The sequence below is a fragment of the Octodon degus genome, unplaced genomic scaffold (assembly GCF_000260255.1).
Source record: "Octodon degus isolate 3935 unplaced genomic scaffold, OctDeg1.0 scaffold00021, whole genome shotgun sequence".
NCBI classification, from domain to species: Eukaryota; Metazoa; Chordata; class Mammalia; order Rodentia; family Octodontidae; genus Octodon; species Octodon degus.
In genome coordinates, this window is record NW_004524597.1 from 880,638 (window position 1) to 893,942 (window position 13,305).

The 13,305-nt window shown below is 46.7% G+C and overlaps 1 pseudogene; it reads left to right on the top strand.

Annotated features, from left to right (window-relative positions):
• The first annotated feature begins 9,426 nt into the window (after positions 1 to 9,426).
• On the top strand, positions 9,427 to 10,034 carry LOC101575258 (annotated as a pseudogene).
• The last annotated feature ends 3,271 nt before the right edge of the window (positions 10,035 to 13,305 follow it).

Consider the following 13,305-nt stretch of genomic DNA (forward strand, 5'->3'; position numbering starts at 1 on the left):
AAATTGCAGTCCTCCTGTCTTACCTTCCCAGAGGGTCGTCATTACAGATGTGAGTCACTGCCCCTTTCTTTTTTTTTTTTTTTTTTTTTTTTTTTTTTTTTCTGTACAGGTACCATGAATTCAGCACAGAAATCCAAGTGCTGATCTCTTTGTGCTGACAAATTCTTAGGTAGCATTTTTTTTTTTCTTCCACTATGTTCAGTCTTAAGGTTACAACCAAGCAGGTTTCCCAGCTACCTCAAAATTTACTTCTCATTCACTTGTACAGATCCGGTGGCTCCTTGAGCCCAGCTCTGAGCAGAAATCTACTACACATTTGCTAAATAATGGTGTTTTTAGCAATGATGGGCCATAAGTACAACAGTGGTCCTGGAAAAGCCAGTGAGGTAGCTCAGTGGACTAAGCACCTGCTTAGGCAAGCGCATGGACCAGGGTTCAATCCCCAGCACCACCTCTGGACATGCTGAGCCAGTCACTGAGACCAGGCATGGTGACCCATGCCTGTAATTCCAGAGCTGAGGAGGCTGAAAGGAGGATCACTATGAGTCCGAGCTGTGTAGTGAGACCCTGTACCAAATACATTAAAAAACAAAACAAAAAAGCAGTGGTCTTGAAGACTATAATGGGCAGTAGGTTTATTTATAAAGCTATGATGTCACTGTGCTTCCAGTCATATAAAAGCATAGGATAGAAAATTACATATATTAAAAAAAGAAAATTACATATGGTATATAATGTTTGGTAATGAAATAAATGACTATGATCCTGGCTTATGAGTTCATTATACTATATTTTTGAGACAGAATCTCACCTGTAGTTTAGGCTGACCTTGACTTTACTATGCTTTTTATCATTATTTTTGAGCACATTCCTTTGTATTACAAAAAGAAAAACCCAACCAGTTCACTGTAGAATAGCCTGTGGTGTTGCCCCTCCTTCCCAATTGCACCAAGAGACCCTGTCACAGGCTTACACTGCGCCTGCGCTATTCGGGTTTGGGTGATTGCACTTGGTGATGTCTGGTCAGCTACCAAGCTGCAGGACCAAGCATTTCCCGTCACCAAGTGACACCCATCGGTGTTAGTTCTCACTGGAGGAGCCCTAGGCTGAGTCTCTGGCCTCTGACTCTCTGTAGCTTCTAGCAAGGCTTCTGTTGTCCAAAGTTTAGTCAAAGCCCCCTGAAAAGAAGATTTAGTGGCACTTATCACCCAACACCGAACTTCTTGTTGGGGGCTCTGGTAATCCTACCTTTGTGCTGTACCAGCAATGTGTTTAAAAAGATGGTGCTCAGGGACTTACCTTGTGTTTTGGCTGTTTTAGTAGGTGGTTAGAGAGGTGTGAAGTCCTCCATAGCATCAAGAGGCCATTACTGTGAGTACATGCACACTAGTAGGGATTGAACCCAGAAACCTAGAGCCTTCGCATACCCAGTTTTAAAGACTATTATGTTAAAGTGCAATAGCACACAAATGCAGGGGGATGGACTAGAATTTGTTCTTAGTCTTTTCCCTCCTTGAACAAAGTCCATTGTTGACCTAACTTCTATAGCTGAGATAGCTGCTATGGTTACCTCTGGATCTGTTTATGACAAACTTTATGTACTAAATAAAAGTACCACTCACATCAACGTAAGGCAGAAACAGCTATAGGACTCATCTTACACCCATGCTCAGAATCAAACTCATGGGCTTCAAAATTAAGATCTGCTTTTCCATCTCTGCTCTTGACTCAGTGAGAGAGGCTCCCTCCATGGAAGACCTGGGGGTCTGTCTTCTTCCCTGCCCTTAAGTCTGAGTCAGGTCCTCTTCTTACAGGGGCATTGCCTCTCTGGAGTCTCTCGTTCCCCTTCATCCTCCCTCCCACCTGGCCTAAACCATTGTCCTTTAGTCAAGGCCTCCCATTGTCATTGCTGGAGCCTCCTCAGGCTCTCCATCTATCAGCATGTATCAGTCAATAATATCCCTTAATTATTGCAGGATGATCAGACCTTTGCTCCCAAACAAGTGGACAGTGAAGGGTTAAACAAATGAGACAAATGGTATGATTTCAGGACTCCAGGAGGATCAAAAACTCTCTTGCAGAATTTGAAATTTCTGGGGTTTTTAGACAAAGAATTTCTTTGGGCAGCCCATATTTACTAGCTTTTCAAACAAAGGAGCGGGACACTGAAGAAAATGCAGGAATCTGGGCAGCACTTGGGAGTCCTTTCAAGGACTTCACCAAGTCATACATTATATTTATTGAAGAGAACTGTGTTATCTCCAGGAAGGTCTTCACAGTAAGATGCCTGCAGCTAGAGTCTTTTTCTAGCTAATTGAGGTTGCAGGCAGGTGTTCTTAGCTGTGGCCTTATGTTGTCCTTTGAAGCATCATGGCTTCATTCACCATTACAGACCTCAGTGGGACCAGCGACTCACAGAGGTTCACTTACTATGAGCCCACTGCCCATCTCCAGACAAGGGCCTAATCCTCAGCCAAACTCGCACCTAAACTTAAAAGCCTATTGGTTAATATTAAATCCTGCTCAGAGTCATGTGGAATTGCCCCTACCCCATTGTACTCTACTGCAACTGTAGTAAAGTACACCACAGTATCTGAAAGGAAGCCTGGCTCTTTCATCTTCTTGCCTTTGAGCTCACTGTTCTCTGACTGCCTAACCCTACTTCTTCATTTGGTGAGCTCCTACATGGCCTTCAATATCCAGCCCAAAAGTTACTTAGCAGGTCTTCACTGGACTCTCCAAGACAAGCTACTAATGGTGTTCTTTCTCTGATAATACTGATGCCAATTTTTTTTTTTTTTTGAGACAGGGTCTCTCTATTCAGTTCAGGGTGTCCTTGAACTCACTATGTATCCTTCGCTGGCCTCGAACTCACAGGGATCTTCCTACCTCAGCTTCCTGAGTGCTGGGATTACAGGTATGTGCCACCACACCCAGCTACTTACAATTTTCTTATACTGATGACTTTTGCATTCTTAGGAATTATACCTAGGAGTAAGGGGCAGGAGCCAGAATACTTGAGTTATCACTAAATCCTTCCAAGGACTTATGATTATTTAACTACTGTCCTTTCTTCCCCAGTGGACTGTGAGCTCCTTAGCAATAGGGAATAGGTCTTATTTATCTTTCTGTCCCAGAACTTAGATTTAAGTTCCTGGTAAAAACTTAATGAGTGAGTAAATGAATGAATGAAGACATCAGAACTCTGATTTGGGCCTGGTCTTGCTCAGCCTCTGCAATCAGTGCCCGTGATGCCTCCTGTAAAGGTGACTGTAGTGGGAGCCTTTGCTGTAGCAATAGTTGCTGTGGGTAAGGACCGGCCACACCCAGGGTGACTGTTTTCCTTGACAGGTGCAGGCGGATGGTTCAAGCAGAGCTTGGGTAATTTCAGAGGTGGAAGTTTCCAGAAAGCCCATGGACTGTGACCTTGCCAATGCTCTCAGCCAGATTCAGGGAAGGTCCTTCAGGGCTGGCTTTGTTCCCATGGAAACTAACAACTCTACCTGCAAAGTGGGGCTGTAAGACCCTATACTGTCCTTGTCTCTTGGCCCTTCCCTAACCTCTTGTCCAAACTCCAGCCCTCTGCCTTCACAAGCCAGGAGTGTTTGTTTGAACCTAAAGCCTTCACCCTAAGCCACACTCCCCAGCCCTTTTTTTTCTTTTACTTTTTATTTTGAGACAAGGTCTCTCTAAGTCATTAAATTGCCCAAACTGAACTTAAACTTGTCCTCTTCCTGCCCCACCCTGCTCCTGAGGGATATTTTAAAACATACTCTATATCCTGTTATGAAATTGGACTTTGTAATGCTTTATTTAATATATTTTGGATGCCTTTCTCTATAGGTGTATAGAAGATTTTCATTTTTAATAGCTTTGTGATATTGCATAAAATAAATATGTCTTCTTTCATTGAACCAAGTCCTCTCTTCTGGCGCTGATGATCATGTGGTTTGGTGCAACTCGGCTGCCATGTTCAACTTAATTTCCTAGAAGTAGTTTCAGCTCTCTGAGAGGCTATCTCGGTTACTTTTCTCTCATTGCTAGAACGGAATACCCACACTCAAAATTAAGGAAGGAAAGGTTTATTTAGCTCACAGTTTTTGGAGGTTTCTGTCCATACTCAGCTGGCTTCAAGTTAGGGTAGCACATGGCAGAGGGCAGCAGCTCACAGCAACGCAAAACAGCAAGAGCAAAAGGGAGACCAGTGGCAGAGCAGCAGAGGCCGAGGGCAAGACCCCCCCTACTTAAACTGCCTTCAGGCCATCTGCCGCAGGGCAGGTGTAGCTCTCACACTCATAATCCCAGCACTTTGCACACCCATAATCCCAGTATTGGATCATAAATTAATTGCGAACTCTAGAAACCTGCCCCAGTGACTATGTGAGGTTTTGGGGGTACACCTAGATACAAACCATAACAGAGGCTAAAGCAAGAGTTTCACAAGTTCAAGCCCAGCCTGGGTAACTTAGCAATTTGCCAAGACCCTGTCTCAAAATAAAAAAAATAAATAAATCAAAATAAATGAATAAAATAAATCACAGTGCCTGCCTGGTGAGCATGAGGTCATGAGTTTCAATTCCAAGTTCCAAATAAATAAATAAATAAATACAAAATAAAATAAAAAATTAAAAGGATGTAGTTCAGTGTGAAGGTTCCAATTTCATCCTCTGTACTTCAGAAAACGAAGCATAAAGCAACAATCACTCCCTCCTTGAACCTCTCTCCCCTTTCTTTTCCTCTTTCCTTCATCCTCTTCACCTCTGCCTCTCCATTCACAGCACCCTGGCTCTGTCCTCAGGCCTATTCTCCAGCTGCTCTCACTCCCTGGGCAGTACCATGCCATTGCCTGCCTTTGGAGTCATCCCTAGGCCTGGACTCCCACACGTACATCGTTACCTCAGAGTTCCACCACAGACTCAGTAATCCTGAATGACTGCACAGCCCCGCTTCACACCTGCCTCCTCCAGGATGGCTTCTCCAGTTAACCTGCCCACTGCTTACCAGATCTATGCTCTCCTCAGCCCCTGTCCACATCGAAGCTCAGCTGGAAACTCGACATCCACAGATCAAAGGACATGTGTTGCAGAGTCTGGAAAACTTCTTGCAAACTGTGTGACCTTGGATAAAGAAGTTGACTTTTCTCAGCTGGACATGATGCTGCACACCTGCAATCCCAGCACTTGGGAGGCTGAGCTAGCAACAGCACCAGGAGTTCAAGGCCAGCCTGGGCTACATAGTGAGTTCAAGTTCAAGGGCAGCCTGAACTACATAGTGAGACACCCCACTCCCCAAAAAGAAAGTTGACTTTTCTGACCCTCATCTTGAAATGAGACTACAAATAAATCCCTACTTCTCAGGGCTGCCTTGGGGTGTGAGACATGGCGTATGAAATACCTGAGCCCTACGCACAGTAAGCATTCACTACATACAGATGTTTGTTATTGTTATCTAAAATCGTCCAGCAAGGTAGATATTATGATCTCCATTTCAGCAATGAGGAACTCAAGGCACGCAGAGGGAGCACCAGGCGCAGCTCACAGCAGAGCAGGAACTCCGCCCACACTGCCCACTTCCCACATCCCCCTGTTCTTACTTCCCCACCTTTTCCAGCACTGCTGTTTCTGGCATTTCGTGTTCTAGTCACTGGCATTCATCTCACGTGTTGGTTTTGAATCATTCATGGATTTCCAGTCTTACTCTACAACAGTGAAAGTACTCGGGCTTCCCAGGCCTCCATGGCCTTTGGAAGTGCGCTCCGATGGGTCCTCCCAAGTTCAAACTCCTCAAGGGGCCCAGCAGCCTCACAGTGAGGGCAAGTCATTTATTTCCCTTGTTCCGTGCACAGGAAACCAACTCCCAGTGGCAAAGTCACTTGCTCTTGAGGTCGCACACAAACAAGGCAAAAATCATCAGAATCTAAATGCTAACCCACATTCACAACCCTAAGCTCCATGCCTTATCTTTTTTCTTCTTCCTTCCCACCTAAAGGTCCTGCACTCAGCAGGTGCTCAACTAGTGCTTCCTGGAAGCTGCCACTTCCAAAGTGGGTGCTTAATAAGCCCACAGGATGGACCAGCTAGGCAGCATGGGCTGGGGGAGCTGCAGCTCAGCTGACTCCACTGTGATGACTCTGTGTTCACGCCACAGCTGCCTGTGGGCATCATCTTGGAGGTAATTCTAAATATCCAAAATGTTTTGGGAGAATGTATTTCAAAAACAACATGGTTTTTTTCCCCATGAAACTTCCTCCCGAGAAGGAGAAACCACAGGGCTAAGTTCTCCTTTCCAAATAAATGCATTAATCTGCTTCTCCAAATTTCAGCTGTATGGGGAACAAAGATTCACCCAAACTCCTGCCGAGCTCAGCTCTGCCCATCGAGGAACCAGTTTCATCTACAGCCTTCTGGGGTCCAGGATGTGTGGTTGGGAGGGAAAATGAACCATTATTAAATAGGAAGGAGAACTATCCTCACAGAGGTGCCATGGGCTGAATTATGTCCCCCTTCCCCAATTCATGTGATGAAGCCCTAATCCCCAGGACCTTAAAATGTGACTATATGCTCTGCAGTTCCTGCCTGTGGGGTGCACTGAGATTGAGACTAAGCATGGTGGCGCATGCCTGTAATCCCAGTGCTTGGGAGGCTGAAAACAGGAGAATCACTACGAGTCCGATCTATGTAGTGAGACCCTGTAGACCCTGCGTTAAATACATTTTCTTTTTTAAAGTGACTATATGCTGGGACAGACTGTTTACGGAGATGATTAGGTGAAATACAGTTGGTGCAGTGCTGCTGCTCCAACAGGATGGGAGTCCTTCTCAACAGAGGTCAGGATACAGAGGTGGACAGCAGAAAGGCTTGGAAGATGCTGGGAGAAAGTGACTGTCTCTAAGGCAAGGACAGGGTGTCAGATGAAGCTAGGCCTGCCAATCACTTGGTCTTGGGCTCTTGGCTGCTAGACTGGTGAGAAAATAGTTTCCTCAAGCTGCCCACTCTGTTGTCCTTTGTTCAGGCAGCAAACGGATGCAGAGGGTGCGTCCTTCCCTTGGACACAGGCCTCGCCCCACCTCCCGGCCTTGCACCGGCCTGCTCTACTCAGCTGTGCTGCTCATCCCTCCAACTGGTGTTTCAGTCTATTTTCCCACCAACTGGCTACTTAGGGAGAGACTAAGAACTGTTTTTAATTTATTTTTTTTGGCGGAACCAGGGATTGAACTCAGGCCCTTGCACTTGGCAGGGAAGCGCTTTTTCCAAGGAGCCTTCTCCCTGCCCCACTAAGAACTGTTTTTAACTCTTCATTCTCGACTACCAAACACATCCATTGTCTTTGGTAAACATTCCCACCCCGTTCATTGGTGTAAGATATTTTAAGATTCACGTTTCAAGAAATCTTCTGGTTTTGTCTCTTTGATGTTTTCCCATTTTTCTTTTTTCTGGAAGTTTATTTAATCAGAAGCCTGGATATCAACTCCCAGGGACCCTTCCTGAGTTAGGGACCTGCCCAGGTCCTCTGGTCAGCCTCTCTCTTGATCCCATAGGAAGCAGAATGAGGGGGAAATGGAGGCAGGGAGAGAGCAGAGCTCGACTCACATCTGTGTCCTAACCCCTGCCACCTGAGAATACACACTTGTTTGGAAATAAGACCTTTGTAGATTTGGTTAAGGCTCTTGAGATGAGGTCATGTTGGACTTAAGCAAGGGGGCCGGCATCCCTCTAAGAGAGAAAGTGATTTGAGACACATGTAGAGGAAAGAGGAGGAGGCGGCCTGTGAAGATGGTGGTAGTCAGGCCATGGTGTCTACAAGCTGAGGATTTCAGCAACCACCAAGAGCGGGGAGAGGAAAGGCCGGGCCTCCCTGGAGCCCATGGAGGAAATGTGGCCCACTGACAGTTTGAGTTCAGTCTTCTGGCCCCTGGGACTGTTAGGGAATCCCTGTCTGTGATTACATACCACTCATTTTGTGGTAGTTTATTATGGCCTCCCTGAGAAATAGATTGATTGAGGTTCAACATCCTGGGGCCATAAACAATATTCTCCTCAATGCTGCAGCTCCAGCTTCTATGAGATGGAAATGGAATTAGGAATATTTGTCTCAGTTGGGATTACAGCTGCAATCCCAGCATTCTGGGAGGCTGAGGCAGGAGGCTTACAAGTTTGAGCCCAGACTGGGCAATTTAGTGACTTACTGAGACCCTGTAGCGAAAGAAACAAAGAAAGAAAAGAAGGGCTAGGGATGTTTTGCACACTGCCTAATCCCTAAGGGATGAGGGAGTTTTTGCTGGACCCCAACCTCAGATTTTCTGAGTCAGTACATCTGAATGGAACCTGAAAATCTGCATTTTTAAACACATGCCTGGCCCTGGGAGTGCACTTGAGAACTGATGCTGTATAGGATTGCGAATTGGGCCAATTAGAGAAAGGTAAACCCTGAGGAGATAAAATTAGCAAAGAAAGAATGAAGGGAGAAACAGGCAGGAAAGCCATAGACTATGGGCTGGGAAGGGACTTAGTGCAGGATTTAGAACAGAAGTTCCCGATTAAGGGTGACTCTGTGCCCCAGGGGACATGGGGAATATCTGGAGACATTTTTTAAGTTAATACAACAGGGAGCAAAGGTGCTACTGGCATAAACTGGTAGAGGCCAGGGCCACTGCTTGACCCCCATGGTGCGCACAGCCCAGATGTGGAGGGTTATTTGGCCCTGGGTGGCAGCCTTGGCCAGGCTGGGAAACTGACTTAGATCAAGGGTGGTGAGGTCTGGCTGCAGAATGGAGTCACCTGGGAAGCTCGGCAAAGGTGTGATGCCAGCCTGTGATGCCAGCGCACGACATCAAGCTCCCTGGGGCCAGGTCTCCAGGAAATGTCAGCGAGTCCCCAAGGCCCAGAGTTGAAAGCATCTGTGGGAGGTCACCTAGAGATTTTGCTAAGATGCAGATTTGAATGCAACAGGCTTGGGGTGAGGACCGGGACTCTGCAGCCTAAGAGCTCCCCGAGTACTCAGCTGAGGGCACTCACCTGCTGTGGGTCAGGTGAGAGATGGGAGGAGGCTGGTGTCACCTGCACTTCTGACTGCCCAGTGGGGCTCCTGCAGTGACTGGAGCACTCGGCCAGGCTGTGCCTCATGGAGCGCCCCTAGTGATGACGAGCAGACAGAAGCCAAGTCCTTGGGCCCCTCCTGATACAGGTGTGTGGGGTCCTCATCACAGGCTGGGCAGGCTCCACCTACATCACATCCCCAGATCTGGCTGCATACTGCACCCACTGGACACTAAGCAAGCCTAACTGCAGGACACCAGAGAAATCTGAATCTGAATTTCAGATGCACAAGTAAAATTTCAGTGTATATCCCATGCAGAACTGCACTGTATTTTTATTTGCTAAATCTGGCAGGCCCACCCCTAAATAATTAAATACTATCTCAGCAACGATGGAAAACCTTTTGGAGCTTTCCATGAAAACAACTAGCTTGCTGAGGCACATGTGCCCTAGGTTGCCACCACTGAATTCTAGGGCGTTGTCAGCAGTACCTGCATATTTATATTTTTTAAAGAAAGTCTCTAAGGGGTTTGTGTGCCAAAGCACAGCACAGTGCAGGGTCACTACGGTGGAGCTGCAGCAGCAGCTTTGGGTACAGGAGGAAGTGGACTCCATGGTGAAAAGTGTGGAGAAAGAGAACATTCAAAAGCTGCAGGGCCTCGTGTTCTGGTGCAGCACAACTGCTGTGAGGACGACCAGGCATCCACGCAGCGGGTGCACCAGTGCACTGAGCCATTCCATGTGCCTCTAGCTCAAGCCCAGATGCTGATGCCCAATGAGTTGGAAAAATCTGGGATGTCCTGGCCAGATTTTGCAATGATGAGGCCAACGATATGACAGATGGAGGGAGTAAAGGAGCTTCGGGTGAAACGGCAGCTGGACAGCTGTGTGGTCAAGTGTGTGGGTGACCACATGAACCTCATCCCAACCATGATCAAGAAGATGAAAGAGTCTCTCGTCTATTGGGATGTAGTCTTTGTCAGTGGACATCAGAGCTGAGGGCAGGAATCTATGTAAATAGAAGAATGGGAACCTTAGTCTTTTAAACAATAACAACAGCAACAAAAAAATTAAAGGCAAAAAATGTTCTTTAATAAATTGATGCTGCATTATTGCTTAAGCAAAATTTATGAATGAAGAGACTAAGGAGCACAGCAAGTTTCAGACATATTTTACTTGCCTCTGGACCCTGGTTTCTCTATGTTTGGATGCTAGAAAGTAAAATGAGGGAAAATGGTGCTAAAGTTTTGGTCAAAGATAGCACAAGAGGGCTGGGGAAATAGTACAGCGGTCCAGGCGCCTGCCTGGCAAGCACAAGGACCCGGGTATGATCCCCAGCACCACATGCCCTGCCAGCCCTGTGCTGAGCCTGCCACTGAAACCTGGTTGGTAGTGCAAAAGTACGCTCCTGTAGTCCCAGCGCTAGGGAGGCTAAGACAGGAGGATCACTACGAGTCTGAGCTGCATAGAGAGACCCTGCACCAAATACATAAATAAATAAAAGATTTTTTAAAAAATTAAAAAAGATAGCACAAGAGAGAGTTTTAGAACCTAAATTTTATGTGTCAAGGCCTTTATCCTGGCTGTAGAGATCTCCCACATGCCAATCGAGAGCCCCTCAAGGTACCATGTTCTTCTTAATACACAGATTCCTCCAACCTGCCAATGACCTGGTGGAGTTGCATGAGCGTTTTCTCTGTAGCTAAAGTCCTACTTACCAGAAGTATTACCACATCATTTTCTGCAAACTGTAAAAATTCAGAAAATTACTAATTTAGAAAAGAGACCAGGTGTAGTGGTGCCTGCCTATAATTCCAGCATTTGGCAGGCTAAAGCAGGATTGCTGCGAGTGCTAGGCCTGCAGCCCAAACCACACAGAAGACTCTGTCTCCAAAAGAAAAACAATGTGTGTGTTGGTGGGTGTCCACAGCTTGGACCATCTTGCTTGGCTTTATATACACGGGCAAGGAACTGACTGGATTAAGATGTGGAGTTGAGAGGGAGGGTAGATGAGAACTCTGAAAGGCTCTTTGCATACGTCCTTTGCTAGCCATCAAGATGTGGATGCACATTTCTTGCAATTCTTATGTTGCCTCTTTCAACCTGGAAACCTTTGCAGTTAACACGAGTTTGCGTCACACACTATGCACAAACCAGAGCTTCCTTTCCTGACTGATAGACGCTTGGGATTTTTGTGCAGTTAACAGGACAATCCTGCGGCGACACTTTTCCCCTGAGGATGAAGGGTTCTGACTGTCTAGTTAGCATCCAGGAATGAACAATGAAATAGGGACTGCTGGCTTAGTTAAGAGAGTTGTGAGGTCCTAAAGAAACTGGTTTTTATAGAACAGAATGGAAGAAGAGCCTGAGCCCAGCATTGCCTACTTGGCCTCCTGAATTAATAGCAGTGGCTTACTACGACAATGCCCCAGCAATAGCAAGGTCAAAAAATACTCCCCTTGAGCTGTAACTCTTCTACCAAATGCCATTTTTGCAACATGCAGTGTTCCTGCCCCAGAAGGGCATCTTACCTTTTAGATGAGGACTATGTTGTCTTTTTACCAACTTATTATTTGAAACAATAACAGCCCTTGTCTGTCTGCTGTGTCAGCGTTGTGATATATTTTCCTAATGGTTTGTTCTTAAAATAGTTTCATTTCCTCATACCCCTCCCCCACAAAAAAAGTAAAATAAAATGAAATTAAAAGACCTCCAAGTGACTTCAGTGTGGAGTTTGAGCCACTGGCCCAAGTGGAATGAGGAGATTTTGTTTTGTTGTACTAGGGATTGAACCCAGGACTTCTTGCATACTGAGTGAGTACTCACCCCTGATGTGGAGTGTGTTTTTGTTTGTTTGTTTGTTTTTGTGGCTGGCTCAGCCCACCTGGGGGAGGGGCTGGTGCCCGTATGTGGTGCCGGGATTGGACCATGGTGCCTGGGCACTTACCTAAGCTTGCCTAAGCAGGTGCTTTAGTCCACTGAGCTATCTGGCTGGCTCCTGGAGTGATTTTTTTTTTTTTTTTCAGAACTGAAGATTGAACTCAGGCTCTTGTGCTTGCCAGGGAAGCGCTTATTCCACTGAACCATCTCCGCGGCCTCCTGGAGTGATTTTTCAAAGAGAACATGGTGTGTACCTGACAATCTCAAGGTCCTGAGTTGGATCCCCAGTAACAAAACAAACGAAAAGAAGGAAACGTCATACCAAAAAAGAAAAAAGAAAAAAAAACCTCTCCCTGATTTCCCACAGGAAGAATAATCCCTGTAAAACCTATAAGCTTGCCCCTCCCAGGGATATTACACCCACAGTCAGGATGAGGAAGGGACAGGTGGAAAGGTGCTAAGAGCAAATTTGTTACTCCCCAGGCACTTTCAGGGCCATATGGACCCAGGAACAGTGGGAAGCTTCTCTGGGACAGAGGAGGCCTCAGGATGGCACACAGTGCTGGAGTGGGGCACGCAGGCCTCCGGAAGTCAGGATCCCACGTGCATTCATTAGGGTGAGGCCAGCTGCCATGCACACAGCTGTCTCAGCCACTCTGATGACAGCTGATAAGGTCTTACTGAAGGTCACACCAAGTACTGATTCAGAGATGCAGACTCACAGCATCTTGTGACCCCACCACCTGGGTGGCCTGGGCCCTTCACTTCTAATTTTGAGGTGAATGGTAGAGAGTCCATGAGGGCTGGAAAGCCTGGCCTGTACTGAGGCCCAGGTGTCAGGTCAGCACAGCCCTTGGCTTCTAACCACTCCGTCCAAACCTTTGCTGCACAAGAGAGACCAGACTCCATTGTGGCTTCTAGAAGCTTCAGGATGTGTCCCTAGGAGGACTTCAGCCCCTGCCTGAGGAAACCACTGCTGCTGGATTTTACCATTTGTTTTAGCCAAAACCTGGTGACAGGCAGCTAGGCCCCAAGCTTCAAATTACAGCAGAGATGATAGGAAGCTTGCAGTTCTGAGGCCTTTCTCAGATTCTGAATTTAAATCTGCCCTCCTGGCCTGTCACCCCAAGACCTGCGAGCATCTATACTGTGCCCAGGGGAGGGAACAGCCAGAAGGAGCAGATGTGGGACTTGCTCCTATGGGCTGTCTCCTGTCACAAAGGGTGGGGATAGATATTTGCATCTGCAGATGGAGCCAAAGTAACAAATCCATGTCTCCTGGACATATGCACTAAGTGGTCACACAAGCCCTTACCATTGGGCCTCTTTCTCTCTCTCTCTCTCTCTCTCTCTCTCTCTCTCTCTCTCTCTCTCTCTCTCTCTCTCTCTC